The sequence below is a fragment of the Aedes aegypti genome, unplaced genomic scaffold (assembly GCF_002204515.2).
Source record: "Aedes aegypti strain LVP_AGWG unplaced genomic scaffold, AaegL5.0 Primary Assembly AGWG_AaegL5_hic_scaff_1883_PBJ_arrow, whole genome shotgun sequence".
Taxonomy (NCBI): Eukaryota; Metazoa; Arthropoda; class Insecta; order Diptera; family Culicidae; genus Aedes; species Aedes aegypti.
In genome coordinates, this window is record NW_018735360.1 from 5181 (window position 1) to 21092 (window position 15912).

The window sequence follows — 15912 nt, forward strand, 5'->3', positions numbered from 1 at the left end:
AACTTTTTAGGGAATAAATCCAAAGTTTTCATTTAGTTTTTCATCCAAGCTCAAATTAGCAATCCGCAAAGAATTCCTTCATTATTTATTAACATCTTTAGTAAATTAGCCAATTTGTAAATGATCCCTTACTTTGTCAGAGACGGATTTCATATTACAGATGCTAGCGATTGATATACAACTAAAAAATCGATAGATTTGAGTATTGCATGCATCAACATAAAAAAACGTCACAAAAAAAATTGTAAAATAATAATGAATATACATATTTTGCGTTTTTTTATTATTTAATAATTACCATTTCTCCACAACTCTCGTAAAAATGACGTGCTAACATAATTTTGTTAGATTTAAGGAATACATTGTAAAATATTACAAAACTGAAACTTCAGCGAAAATATTCTAAAAGAATAAGCCGAAGCTTTTGTGATGAAATTTATTGAACAAACTTCGAAACTTCAATTTGGCGAATTTTACATTTATTTATCAACATCTGCTGCAGCGTTGATGTAAAATAAACATCATATTTGTTCAAGTAATTCAAAATGATAAGTTGAATTGTAAGCGAACGAATTAAATTGTTTAACTGTTGAAAGACAACTTAGGTTAGAAGCTGCTGGCGGTTCGGATTCTAAGGAAGGCCTTCTAAAAAAATATTGTTGAATTATTTGAAGAATCATTTGCTGAATATCGGAAGAAATTTGTGGAGAATACTTACTCTTGGATTTTTTATGAAGATCTTTCTGTTTTAAGACGAATTCTTCAAAATATTATGAATTAGATTATTTTGAGATAACTAGCAGTTTATCTGATCAGGTCTTTTAAGGATATTCCATACGGATTTTGGCGGATAAGGGCCAGATAGTCGTAGCATTAAATTCGCAGCTATTCAGCAACTTCAAGATGAGGGTCGTGGTTTCAAATCCTACCGGGTTGGCATTTTTCTTTACTTTCCAGGGCATAGAGTATCTTCGTACCAGCCACACGATATACACATGATAAATTGGTCAGTTGGTAAAGAAAGTCCTCACCAAAAGTAGGCTCTTACTCATCTTTACTGGTAGGATGATGTTACGTGTTACGAAAGAAGAAGCAGATTTTGGCAGATTCTTACAAAATCTGTGGTGGGTTTTGGGCAAAACCAATAGATATCAGCTGGTGAAAAATGTTGACGAACATACGGTTAATTTTCGTAACGACGTTTATTTCTTTAAATTTCAATCTTGTTTCCAATGCCTGCGTTAACTACGATGCACTTCCCTAGTCCTATAGTTTCTCATTCACTAGTGCCAATCCGGTCACCTGTGGCATCTTGAATTAACATATAACACACAGACGTGTTGGATTCAATGCAATTTCCTTTTGTTGCTGATGCTGCTAATGCTGGTTGGTTGTTAATGAAGATGCTGCCGGTTTAACTTCATTCTTACGATAATCCTGGTGCTGTTACATATCGACCCTACAGGAACTAAGCTCGACGTTATCGTTCAGTGGAATTTAGCTTGTTCTGGGAGGGTACGGTCACCGTTTGATTGGTAAGATCTGTTTGCGAGGGATACGAATAAATTATTTGCAGAATAACAAAAGTGCATCTAGAGACGAACCAGCCAAGGGCTGAAAGTCTCTCTAATAAAGAAAATTCATTTCAACAAAAGTGCAAATCACTTACCTTTGTGGACGAACCGGCAGCCGTCACATGAGAAAAACTGCAGCAACATCCTTCATGTATCAAATGCAGTCTTTGCAGGCGGCACACGATGGTTGCAGTTTCTTGCGCTCACTGACTTATTCCCGGCAGACGTGATTGAATAGCTTCGCCGGGGTGTGTGAGTTCATCAGAAGCCGGCACAGGCGGTTGATTTCTTTCTCAAGCAAAATTTATGCTTGAGATCTTCAAAGGAACTGTTGGCTGCTGCGCAAAAATCGGATAGCCAAAACAAAAACAAAAATTTTGACAGAGTAAAAGCTAAGTTCGAAATTCGAACTTACTCTGAGCAAAGTACCGTTTTATTCATACGGTTTTGAGTAAATGCTCAGAGACTTTACTTTTCTCAAGTCGGGTTGAGTATGAGCAAGTACTCGGTTTTATTCATACGACCTATTAGGTCGTATGAATAAAACCGAGTACTTGCTCATACTCAACCCGACTTGAGAAAAGTAAAGTCTCTGAGCATTTACTCAAAACCGTATGAATAAAACGGTACTTTGCTCAGAGTAAGTTCGAATTTCGAACTTAGCTTTTACTCTGTCAAAATTTTTGTTTTTGTTTTGGCTATCCGATTTTTGCGCAGCAGCCAACAGTTCCTTTGAAGATCTCAAGCATAAATTTTGCTTGAGAAAGAAATCAACCGCCTGTGCCGGCTTCTGATGAACTCACACACCCCGGCGAAGCTATTCAATCACGTCTGCCGGGAATAAGTCAGTGAGCGCAAGAAACTGCAACCATCGTGTGCCGCCTGCAAAGACTGCATTTGATACATGAAGGATGTTGCTGCAGTTTTTCTCATGTGACGGCTGCCGGTTCGTCCACAAAGGTAAGTGATTTGCACTTTTGTTGAAATGAATTTTCTTTATTAGAGAGACTTTCAGCCCTTGGCTGGTTCGTCTCTAGATGCACTTTTGTTATTCTGCAAATAATTTATTCGTATCCCTCGCAAACAGATCTTACCAATCAAACGGTGACCGTACCCTCCCAGAACAAGCTAAATTCCACTGAACGATAACGTCGAGCTTAGTTCCTGTAGGGTCGATATGTAACAGCACCAGGATTATCGTAAGAATGAAGTTAAACCGGCAGCATCTTCATTAACAACCAACCAGCATTAGCAGCATCAGCAACAAAAGGAAATTGCATTGAATCCAACACGTCTGTGTGTTATATGTTAATTCAAGATGCCACAGGTGACCGGATTGGCACTAGTGAATGAGAAACTATAGGACTAGGGAAGTGCATCGTAGTTAACGCAGGCATTGGAAACAAGATTGAAATTTAAAGAAATAAACGTCGTTACGAAAATTAACCGTATGTTCGTCAACATTTTTCACCAGCTGATATCTATTGGTTTTGCCCAAAACCCACCACAGATTTTGTAAGAATCTGCCAAAATCTGCTTCTTCTTTCGTAACACGTAACATCATCCTACCAGTAAAGATGAGTAAGAGCCTACTTTTGGTGAGGACTTTCTTTACCAACTGACCAATTTATCATGTGTATATCGTGTGGCTGGTACGAAGATACTCTATGCCCTGGAAAGTAAAGAAAAATGCCAACCCGGTAGGATTTGAAACCACGACCCTCATCTTGAAGTTGCTGAATAGCTGCGAATTTAATGCTACGACTATCTGGCCCTTATCCGCCAAAATCCGTATGGAATATCCTTAAAAGACCTGATCAGATAAACTGCTAGTTATCTCAAAATAATCTAATTCATAATATTTTGAAGAATTCGTCTTAAAACAGAAAGATCTTCATAAAAAATCCAAGAGTAAGTATTCTCCACAAATTTCTTCCGATATTCAGCAAATGATTCTTCAAATAATTCAACAATATTTTTTTAGAAGGCCTTCCTTAGAATCCGAACCGCCAGCAGCTTCTAACCTAAGTTGTCTTTCAACAGTTAAACAATTTAATTCGTTCGCTTACAATTCAACTTATCATTTTGAATTACTTGAACAAATATGATGTTTATTTTACATCAACGCTGCAGCAGATGTTGATAAATAAATGTAAAATTCGCCAAATTGAAGTTTCGAAGTTTGTTCAATAAATTTCATCACAAAAGCTTCGGCTTATTCTTTTAGAATATTTTCGCTGAAGTTTCAGTTTTGTAATATTTTACAATGTATTCCTTAAATCTAACAAAATTATGTTAGCACGTCATTTTTACGAGAGTTGTGGAGAAATGGTAATTATTAAATAATAAAAAAACGCAAAATATGTATATTCATTATTATTTTACAATTTTTTTTGTGACGTTTTTTTATGTTGATGCATGCAATACTCAAATCTATCGATTTTTTAGTTGTATATCAATCGCTAGCATCTGTAATATGAAATCCGTCTCTGACAAAGTAAGGGATCATTTACAAATTGGCTAATTTACTAAAGATGTTAATAAATAATGAAGGAATTCTTTGCGGATTGCTAATTTGAGCTTGGATGAAAAACTAAATGAAAACTTTGGATTTATTCCCTAAAAAGTTTCTGAAGGTAAACCCTAAACCATTTGAAAAATCAAGATTTTGTTGAACATCTAGAGAAATACTTGGAAGAATCTCTGAAGGATTTTTTGTGTTATTTGTGGTCAGTGTTGTCTCAGCTTCGATTCCAAACCTTGCGTCAATTTTATATGCCGAGTTTATCGAAATCCAAATTGGTATTTCAAGACATATATCATCAGGTTCTCGAATTTTCTTTCGAGCTCGTTCGTACACCGGCTTGCAGAATTTGAAAATTATTTACCACAATTCAAATTGGGAGAAAGCTTGTATTTCGCCAATCATGACTATTTAAGTTCCTAAAGTGCAGTCCATTAAACACGTAAGGGTTGGTTTTATGAGAGGAGGGGGGTTTGGGAGTTATTACGCGTCATACAAATTGTTTTTAACTTTCATACAAATATATTACGATGGGGAGAGAACCCTCCAAAATTGTCTTACGTAGTGAATATTGGTCAACAGCCAAAAACATCACGCGATTCACATTGCTGTAGGTGCGCAGTTGTCTGTCGTAGTGCCTGGCCTTATAAAATCCGACTAACTGAATTCTGCCAACGTCCGCAACGATCGAAAACCATAAATTCATAATGATGCTGATTACATGCATCTTATTGCAATTTTCAATTCAATTTTCATACTAAACTTTTGAACTGAGCATGGTCAGTAGGTGACTCAGAATTTTCTGAGCATTTACTCAGCTTTTACCACTTTATTCATACGAATTCGGATGTTCGAAAAGTAAATGCTCAAATGCTCAGTTTTATCATACCAACTTGAGTAAATGCTCAAGAAAATAATTTGACAGGTGGATTTGAGTAAAGTAAAAGCTTTTGCTCAGTTTATTCATACGACCTAATATATCCCTCGGAGTAGAAAATAAAATCATTCGAATGAAGCATAAAGATCATCTCTGGGACATTTGGTAATTTTTATATATCTAATAAAAAACCTGCTTCCGTCAGTTGATCCACTACCGGAATAGGTATGACTTTTTGATTTTTTGATGAAATAAAAATTTGAAATTTGACAAATTGACTAAACTAGAGGCATCCACCTAAAATAGCACAAGTCGTTTTTATCGAAAAATGTACGTTTTATTCCATAGTCGAATCTACTCGTACATTACAACCATTGGTACCGGCACCCTAATAATATTTCAAACAGATGAGCTGAACAAAATTTAAGCCTCGGATAAGTATTGTTGAGTTCAATATTTTGAAATAGTTATTATTTTTATACACGGTAAATGGCTGAGCATTGCGTACCATTGGTACCTCACGTACCTACAGGAATAAAATAGACCCCTTTGTGTGGTCCTTAGCATCTTGCTCAGCAACTCCTATCCCTACCTCATCGTGGCACTGGCCGGGGTACGAGTACCTTTGGGGAAGATCGGTTAACCTGTTGGTGGGGGTGATATTTTCACCCGCCGCCACTGAACGTTTTGGGCTGACGTTGCTGTTTGCCACGAACGAAACAAGAGAGTAGAAACAAGTACAGTAGTGTAGGTCTATTTCAATCTGTATCATTCCACATCCAACCGTTTCCCAATAAAGTCCGTTTGTTGAAGTCTTCCCGCTTCTCTTTCTGCGGTAGCGCAAGTCCCTGACGGTTTATCTCGGTCGTTGGACATTCCACTGTGTACCTGTTTCCACCGATCGCCAACAGGTTATGGGCCCAGGAACGCCTGGAGGACGCTGAGGCGGCTTCAATGAGGGACCACGAGGAAGCACCTGGACGATGAGACAGGACCTGGACAAGGAGGCAGAATCTCGGTGAGGAGGTAGAGCCTGGACGGGAGGTGGCTTGGACGAGGTGCCCAAGAGTTGGAGGCTAAGATGCCGAGAACGAGGCTGAAGGTGCGGATGAAATTCGTAGTAGATTAAGGATATTTTTAAGAAACTAATTTGTTTGTTAATTTTAAGTAAGGGTAACGGGCTTATAGCCTATAGTCCAAATACAAATACAAATGCTGGCTGATCGGACGACGAGTTTGGAAGAGCTAGAGGAACTCGGAAGTCAGGAGGAGCTCGGATGACGGCACGGTTGACCTAGAGGACGATGGTGCAGCTGGCCAGGAGAAGCTCGACTAGGAGGAGTTCGGTAGCTGGAGCTTGGTGCCAGGAGGAGCTTAGTGGACAAGAGAGCTCGGATGGCAGATGGTGGTTTGAAGGTTGTTTGATGAGGAGGAGTGTTGGAGGAGCTGTAGCGGAGGTGTCTGGAGGTAAAGATAATGTAAGATAGAGGTAAGAATTGTAATATATACCCAGGCAGTGAATAAAAGAGAGGTGCTGATGTGTTAGCAATATCAGTCAGTAGCCAGCGGTGTGGAAAGAACAGCCTTGTTGTTTGTGTAGTTTTATTTCAACATAACCAACCCCGGTGGGAACTTGGTCGTATGTTGACAGGGAAGGCGAGGTTTGCTTTAGCTTTTGCTTCAGCAAACCTGGAGTGGCTGTACTCCATGTTAGGTGCGGCTCACAACAGCGTCTGTTGTCAGGGGCGGCTGATCATCGTTCGAGTGCCAGAGAAGGACTCTAAGCTAAACTGCGCACTATGGGCTCATTCACATATTTCATAACGCTGATAATGGCCATTTTGGACACCCACTCACCCCCTTGTAACGCTTTTTGTAAGAACATTCTTCAATTTTTGTATGAACCGTAACACCGTTAGGTCACCCACCCATGACATGCGTTATGACATTTATGAATAAGCCCTTATGGCCCTCTGAACATTTAGGGCGCTCGCAGCTCGAACGCGAATATGACAGCTGCCCAGGCCACGACGTCAAAATCATCATAGAAGATCTAAACTCTCAGGTTGGCCAGGAGGAGGAGTTCAACCGACTATTGGAAAGTTCAGCGCCCACCGGCTGACGAACGAAAACGGCTTACGACTAATTGATTTTGCCGCCTCCAAGAATATGGCCATTCGTAACACCTACTTCCAGCACAGCTTTCCATACCGATACACCTGGAGATCACCACAGCAGACAGAAACTTCTCCGAAATTATCGACGTCAGGACCTATTGTGGCGCTAACATCGACTCTGACTACTATCTGGTGATAGTTAAACTGCGCCCAAAACTCTCCGTCGTTAACAACGTACGGTACCGATGGCCGCCCCGGTATGACCTAGAGCGGCTTAAGGTGAAGATGAATCGAAGCCAAACCTCAAATTTTCAAGAGCACGGATCTGGAGAACCGAACACCCGTTTGAGCTGAAAACTTAATCGATTGGTCACACCAACGAGTGACCAATCGATTAAGTTTTCAGCTTAAACGGATGTTTGGTTCTCCAGATCCGTGCTCTTGAAAATTTGAGGTTTGGCTTCGATTCATCTTCACCTTAAGCAACCGGATACGAATCCTTGTTTAGACCCGTGCCTTCGATTTTTCGTTGAACCCGTTGGCGAAAACTAGCGGTGGTAATCCTTCTTGAACACCGCCTTGGGAAAAAACCTCTTAGTAGGTCTCGTCTTCTCTCGTTTATTCACTAAGCATGGTTGCAACTACAAACAAAAGGAAGGGTGAATCTCTGAATTCACAACTTCCTTCCAAAAAAGTGGGATTTAAAACTGTCACTAAACGTTGGCAAGAATGGAAGAAAGGACGTTTCTCCCGGAATGCGAACTTTCTTCCAAGGGTGAAATGGATAATGTTGATAATTGCATCGAAATGAAATTTCTGTCTGTTTCTTATGGTTCGCCAGTTATGATTTTTTTAAACAAATAAGTTACGGTGGTACTGAAAAATTATTTTTTTCTCTTGATAACTTTTTATAAGATAATTTCTTGCTAAAACTTTGTTCCGAGCACTTTTAGGACTTTTGATTGCACAACTTTGCCGAAGAAACTACTGTCCTATCTCTTATGGTTACAGAGTTATCAGAGATTTTCTTTGAAAAAATGTTTGTTTTCAAATGCCGATATCTCTGAAAGGCGCAAACAGATTCTCAACCTTTTGCCGCCATTAGAAAGATTATATTTTTCTCTGTGAGAACGATTTTTCTTGGAAAAATTAACAAAATTTTGAAAGTAATATGTTTTTGAACGAAAATCGTTCATAACTTGAAAAATAATCGAGATGGCTCTTTTTCTGAAAGTGTTTGATACAAAGTATTCATAAAAAATCAACGCTATAAGATATATGCACCATAAACCGAAATTTATATGGTTAAGAAAGTGAAAAAAGAGATATTTCCTGGAACAACCGAAATAACTGTATGTAAAGTCATTTTAAATTGAATATACAGGTATTGATATAAGATCGATCACAGTAAGCGAAAATTAGAAAATTATTTGCTGAAGCAGTTTTAACTGTGATCTATGGGACATTAATGCATGAACGAAGTCTTGTTATTTCACGCAAAATAAAGTTTGTACAGCTAACCGTATAACGTGGTCGGTTATAAATTGCCACTAACTTACTTACACTGGCTTGCTAAGCAGAAGGTCATGCATACAATACCGGTCCCGTTTCTTATATTATCAACCCTAAACGATAACAAATCGTATACTTTTACGAATTCCTTCAAATTAACGAAACATTACTTCCCGTGATATCTTTTCATAGAAATATAGAATCCCATTCAGAATCCCATGCTTATCCCATTCAATTCAATTCAATCCATTAAATCTGCCACAACGAATTAGTCAGGGCAGCATTCGTTTGTTGAAGAATGCATGAATCTTGTACATGAGCCAGATATAAGCCCCAAATGTCTGTCTAAGGTGTCGGCCAGAGTAGACGCGTCACGCGAAGCGACGCGAAAATTGCCTGGGAATGAAATGTCAAACTCCAAAGGATTTTCGCGTCGCTTCGCGTGACGCGTCTACCCTGGCCGACACCTAAGGTGTCGGCCAGGGTAGACGCGTCACGCGACGCGACGCGAAAATCCTTTGGAGTTTGACATTTCATTATTAATAATTGTTATTCTTTCCCAGGCAATTTTCGCGTCGCTTCGCGTGACGCGTCTACCCTGGCCGACACCTAAGGTAACGAACCAGAAGGTGGTCCGCTTACTATGACCGATCTTATATCAATACATGTGTAATCAATTTCAAATGGCTTTACATACAGTTATTTCGGTTGTTCTAGCGAATGTCTATTTTTTCGCTTTCTTAACCATATAAATTTCGGTTTATGGTGCATATATCTTATAGCGTTGATTTTATGAATACTTTGTATCAAACACTTTCAGAAAAAGAGCTATCTCGATTATTTTTCAAGTTATGAACGATTTTCGTTCAAAAACATATTACTTTCAAAATTTTGTTAATTTTTCCAACAAAAATCGTTTCTCACAGAGAAAAATGGCGACAAAAGATTGAGAATTCGTTTGCGCCTTACAGTGATATCGGCATTTAAAAACATTTATTTTTTCGAAAAAAAAATCTCTGGAAACTCTTTAACTGTAAGAGATTGGACAGTAGTTTCTTCGCAAAGTTGTGCATTCAAAAGTTCTTTAGAAATTCTGCGAAATTCGTATGTTTTTGTTTTTTTATTACCTTTGCAAATTATCTTAGAAATATTTTGAAGCATCCTCAAGGGTCCACGAATTATTTCAGAGATCCTTGCTCAGTATTAGTGACTTTAAAACTTACCCAAATTTTATCAGAGGTTATTCTAGGATTTTCTTCAGAAATACCTTCCGGATTTGTTATTAAGCAGAATTTTCCTTGGCATTTCCCCAGAGAAATTCTTGGAAGAATTCATGAAAAAATCCTCTTAAACTTGCTTGATAAATCTCAAGGTATTACAGAAGAAATTTTAGAAGAAATCTCTGTAGAAATTGCTGAAGGTATCTTTAGAGAAATCTCTAGTTGAAATCTTATAGAAATCCTTAAAGATAATGTTGAAGAAGATCGCTAAAAAGGTGTGGTAAAGTTATTTAATTTAAGAAAACTTTTGACCGCGACGCTTGAAGGTTGTTCTTTTTCTTGGCATTAAAGTTCACGGGTAAAAATGCGGCACTCTAAAACAGGAGAAAGAGTCATGATTTCGGGAGGAAAGTGTGTTTTCATGTTATAAAAATACACCGTGACCAAAAGTCATGAAATCATGAAGCATTTTACGGGTAACGCCGGCTATACGTTACGTTTTCAATTTTTAGCGAAGAAAAATGGCAATTAAAATCTTCAAATCATGAAGGCATGTATGCTGGAACCATGAATTAAATTCATGGAAATATAAGCACTATTCATGGATTTAGTCATCTGTCATTTATGATTCCTATTTTTGATATGAAAAGTGACAATTTCGGTCATGAAATCATGAAGCAGGATCAGTGTTGTTCAGACTCATTTCCCCGAAAATAACATTTTCCGAACTACGAAGCCACGAACTACTACAGCCATGCTCTATCCTCCTAAGATAGGAAAGCAGATGGTTAAGCTTGAGTACTGCACACAAAATCGATCAATTTTGATCCTGGAGAGCCACAATTCAAGTTTCGGTGAAATGAAATGAGTGAGTGAGTGAGTGAGTGCGAATCATTTCACCGAAACATGAATTGCGGCCCACCGAGATCGAAACTGTCGGATCCCATGTGCAACACTCAAGCCCAACCACCTCCCCCTCCATCTGAGGAATACAACGCACAGTTATAACAGTTCATGGCTTCACAATTCGAATTTCGGGGAAATGAGTCTGGTCAACACTGAGCAGGATCTGATATCATGAACACAGGTCATGAAGACATAAGCACTTTCCATGTTTTCAGATGTCTGTCATTTATGATTCCAATTTGTGAACTAATGTGGGAACTCACGAAAATTTTACCAAGAATGTCATCGATATGATGACAAGGTTCCGAAGAATTCAAACTTTTTCAAAAACAAAACTTTTGTTTTTTATAATTTCACAAGAAAAGATCACCGATCGCCATGAGACACGTTGACTAAGGTGAAGAAAGTGTCAGTTAGATTTGGGTAACGCCCTGAGCATACGAATCTTGCATAATAGTGACGATTTCATGACTTTTAGTCATGATATCATGAAACATAAAATTTTATGAAATCATGACTTTTAATTCATGAATCCGGACAACGGATTTTTTCCGTGTTCTCACTGGGACAGAGCCTGCTTTTCAGTGTAGTGCTCAATGAGCACCTCCACAGTTAGTAACTGAGAGCGTTCTTTGCCAAAGTTGCCATTTTCGCATTCGTATATCGTGTGGCAGGTACGATGATACTTTATGCCCAGGGAAGTCAAGGAAATTTTTCATTACGAAAAGATTCCTGGACCGACCGGTAATCGAATCCAGACACTTTCAGCATGGCTTTGCTTTGTAGCCGCGGACTCTAACCACTCGGCAAATGAAGGCCCGTAATCTTGAAGGTTGTCCGAGGGACATCGATAAATGAATCACTGGATAAATAATGTAGGTGTTATGACTTTCTTGAAAAAAATCCATTGCTTTGGTTCACTTTGGGAAATCCAGGTTGAATTCTAAAGGTGTCCTAAACGAAATTCTTGAGAAATAATAACTATTCATTCCCTTAGAAATTTCCGAAATAATATCTGAACATTAAGGCAAATACCTAATAAACTTCTAATGAAAATTCCTAGAGAAAATCATGAAAAAAAAACATATACAGTAATACTTGTCGAAATGTCATGAGGAATTCTAAGAAAGTCTTAGATCTTAGAGAAATGCCTATTCAGGTGCTATGAAGAATTCAACTATTATTGTAAATTTCGCACCCTATCGGACGCGACGATTAGTAATCGTCGCCGGTGAAACTCGTCGCCAAAATCGTCGCCAGCCAAGCAACCGCTGTGAATTTGACGTTTCACCAGTCTTACCAACATAAGTCCTATTTAAGTGGAAGGCAGCATGCTGTTTTCCATAATGGACTCCTTTCTACATTTAGTGAAATAAAAATCTGGAGTACCGCAGGGGTCTGTACTTGGGCCTTTATTATTTTCACTGTTCATAAATGTTATGTGGGCTTCGTAGCCGTGCGGTTAGTGTTACCAAGCATATAGCCGCATCGTGTCCAGGAGTGTGGTTCGATTCCCGCTTTCAGTTTCGAAAATTTTTTTCGTCAGGAACGTATTTCGACTGTGTCACTGGGCGTTGCATGCTAGTCCGTTATCCAGTGTGATGCTTCCTTCAAAGAACAAATCGTCCACTGGAAGCATAAACGTGTCGGTGTCTTTTTTTTTTAAATAAAAACAATGACATGCCTGCTGTTCTTGAATATTGCTCCATACACATGTTTCGCGGATGATGTGCAATTTATATTTATTTCCGGTGATTTTGATATGAACGAAATCGCCAGGAAAATAAATCACGATCTGGTAAATTTTTTTTTTTTTATATTTCACATTGGGTCACGTAATAACTACTTGAGATAAATCCATCTAAAACTAAGGCTATGCTTTATAAGCAAGCGTAAAAAATCCTCCCAACCTCCAATCATCTCTATAAACGGACAGATAATACAGTTTTTCGATCGACTAAATATCTTGGTGTGATATTCACCACAAACTTATCATGGGCTGCTTTTATTAATGGTCAATGTGGTAAAATTATGGACACTTAAAGAGCTGCAAATGCATTAACAGGAAAACCTGACAATACTATTGAAAATTTACGCCTATTTAAGTTCGACTAATACTACCTCATTTTTATTACCGGGGAATTTGTGTTAATAGTCATGCTTAAGTTTGGTCATTAAATAAGTTACCCTGAGTTTTGCTAATGCGTGTATCCAGATATGTTTTTAACCTTAATAGGTTCTTACACATGTTACCATTTAAGGCCGTTAATACAAGTGTGGGCCTCCATTCACGTGACATATAAAATTCTACAGATTAATACAATTTCACAAATTATTTCCTTACCTATAAATAAGATAAACCTGATGAAATGAAGTAAGTTTTTCGTCCAAAGTAGTTTAAAACCTTGTTATGTAGTAAATCATGTGAATTCTGATTTGATAATGAGACTTTTACAACTTAGAAGAAACGACCAAAAAATCACATTTTCATTTAACGATAGAGTATGAATTTTTCAAAATTTCAACAAGTTTTCACTGTGGGTACTATAAGTAAGATGTATTTCATCGTATGAGCAATGAGATTTTATACAAATTAGATTTTTTTATCGTGTTTCAGTCGATACCCAAATGCACGGTGAATGGATCCTTTTCAATATATATGGTTCCTATTACCGTGCGTTTAGTTTAAAAGGCATGAAATTATTCGGTATTATTAGATTCATTGTTATGTCGTCATTAAACTACTTCATATTTAGTATTTGAGTGAATATGTAATGGTTTGGACCAATACAGTCAAACCTCCTACAACGATTTTAATAAAAAAAATATTTATTTAGCCAATTTTAAAAACTTTTATGGTTTTTTATTGTAAATGGAGATTTGAATACTCTTAAAAATGAGTGCGCACACTACTAGCGACATAGTTGCCCCATCAACAACGTTTTTTTCAAGATACAAAATTAATCATGACGAAAACTATACGCACGGTGAATGGTGCACTAGTGAGCATCGGTAAATGGTGACATAGAACGGAATGAGGTGACCTTACCATGATATTTTCGGCATAATTATGGCCTATCTTTGTTTGTGAGAGGCATTCATAATTGGAATTGTTTATCTCCATTACTCAATCTTCGTCCTCAATCTTAGTCTTCAGAAAGGGTCTACTCAGTGAGATCGAACGAATGCGGTGAAAAGGTCAAAATAGTCAAATTCAGGAACTTAAATTAGATGTAGAGTTAAAATTGTTCATTAATAAACTAAATACACCACAGTGTAAACATTTTAAAAAAGGATTATCCTTACGTTACATGAATTGAAATAAAAATAAATAAAATAAATAAATAAATAATGGGATATACCTGCTTTGTTTTATTTTCTGGCATTTGACGTTTTCACCAGTCTTGTCAACACAAAGGCAAATCACCTCCTTGATTGGTTTGCTAGCGACGATTTTTTTCAATCTGTTCGAAAGTTGGCGGCGCGTTTTGTTGTGAACGAAAACAGACAATATCTTCTTGCTGCAATAAGCTTTCGTTTTATTTTCTTTGTTCCTGTTTGGTCTGTTTTCGACTTCTTTTTGGTTCTTTTTTAGGGTCTCTTTTAAATCTCTTATTTCTGGCAAAGGGTCTTCTATTTTCTATTTTTAAGTCACTCAGTCGCTACAGCCCAGTAAAAAACGAAAAGCTGCTTTTAGTCTAGGAAGGTCTAGAAGCAAGTAATTTCTCATTCTTTACAAACTGTATGGGAGTCAAAAAAAAAAACAAACGATCTTCTAAGAATTATATGAATGTTTTCTATTAAGCGGAAAATCGCTTGAAAATATCGTTAAAACCTTGGAGACAGTAGAATTGCCTCAAGTCAACCCAATTCAAAACCGATCAAAATGTCACTTACACCCTTTGTATTTGAGACCCTCAAATATAGTAACTTTCAGTTTCCAGTCCAGGGTCAATTTTTCTTAGCTTCACTGTGCACAACAAATTTGCCAACGTTTGCCTACCCATGGTTTTTGAAGCATCTCAATGTGACACAGAGGTTGTGATACAGAATCATAAATCAGGACAAAACCGACTTTTCAGCATGAATGAAGAAACAAACATGTTTTGCGAGATCATACCTTACGAAATGGTTCTATATTGCGTGTACTCAAATTTTCGTTCATCTAATGACATGTCTGAAGAAATATTTGAAAAAGTTAGGTGGTACTTGATTCCCTTTTTTTATTTTGAGGAGATTTGATCCCTCTTTTTACTATGCACTGAGAACTAGCGAGATTAATTATTGTATAACACATTTTATGCACGCCAGAGATATAAATTCCTTAAAAAAAATTGGAAGATTACCAAATACATGTTTTTTTGCGACAAAACTTAATACAGACAAATGAGAGGACTGCAAGTGGTCCAAGTGAAGACGACTTCAACAATTAAAAGTAACTTTTGCGATCAATCTCCATATGTTCCCCTTAATCCATTCCTTACCAATAGACTAGCTGCATCTGGAAATTTCAGCTTACGTGGTGATTTAAGGTGAAATTTCAAAGAAACATAATTTTATGTTAAGGATAATAAGGAAATAGGGTTGGACTTTTAAACTTTCTTAAATTTTGAAACTATGTACCCTGTATCATTGTTTCAAACAAATCATATGGAGATTTTAATGTTGCGTTGAATTTACTTTTGAATACACAAGACTTAAATATTTTTGACGTTATTAGTCAAGTATTCTGGACAAAAACTCTGGCGATGATAACTTCATCGAAAGTTCTTCCTCTTCTTAACTTATATGCATAATGCTATTGAGATTTCTTACAACAATTAATTATTTACCTTCACTTCAGTAACAAGCTGATCCTTCGAAACTTTCAACTATAATCCACCTAGAACAAACACACGACCAAAACCAATTATTTCCCCCACCAAACAGCACTAAAACTAACTAACTTTAATTCCATGATCTTGTAACAACTGACGCACAATTGTCGACGCCATCGCACACGAGCACGCCTTAAATTTCCACAGGCATTGTGCTAAGCTCACTGAGCTCACTACCAGCAGTTCTATATTACCAAAGTGCACTTCAATTGAGATCAATGCAGCACGATGTACCCAAGTTCACTGGGCAACTGTCCTGTTGCGCTTTACGTTTGAGAACTAAAACACTTTCTAGAGGCCCCTTC

The 15912-nt window shown here is 37.5% G+C and overlaps 2 long non-coding RNA genes across 2 annotated transcripts; one reads left to right on the top strand and one right to left on the bottom strand.

The window, feature by feature from the left end:
• Positions 1-630: 630 nt before the first annotated feature.
• LOC110680815 lies at positions 631-1941 on the bottom strand. The gene is made up of 3 exons (XR_002502998.1): positions 1670-1941; positions 719-1542; positions 631-645 (listed from the first exon to the last, which is right to left on the bottom strand). It is a non-coding gene; the product is annotated as an uncharacterized LOC110680815 (long non-coding RNA).
• A 233-nt stretch (positions 1942-2174) lies between these two features.
• Positions 2175-3573, top strand: LOC110680816. The gene is made up of 3 exons (XR_002502999.1): positions 2175-2534; positions 2662-3485; positions 3559-3573. It is a non-coding gene; the product is annotated as an uncharacterized LOC110680816 (long non-coding RNA).
• The last annotated feature ends 12339 nt before the right edge of the window (positions 3574-15912 follow it).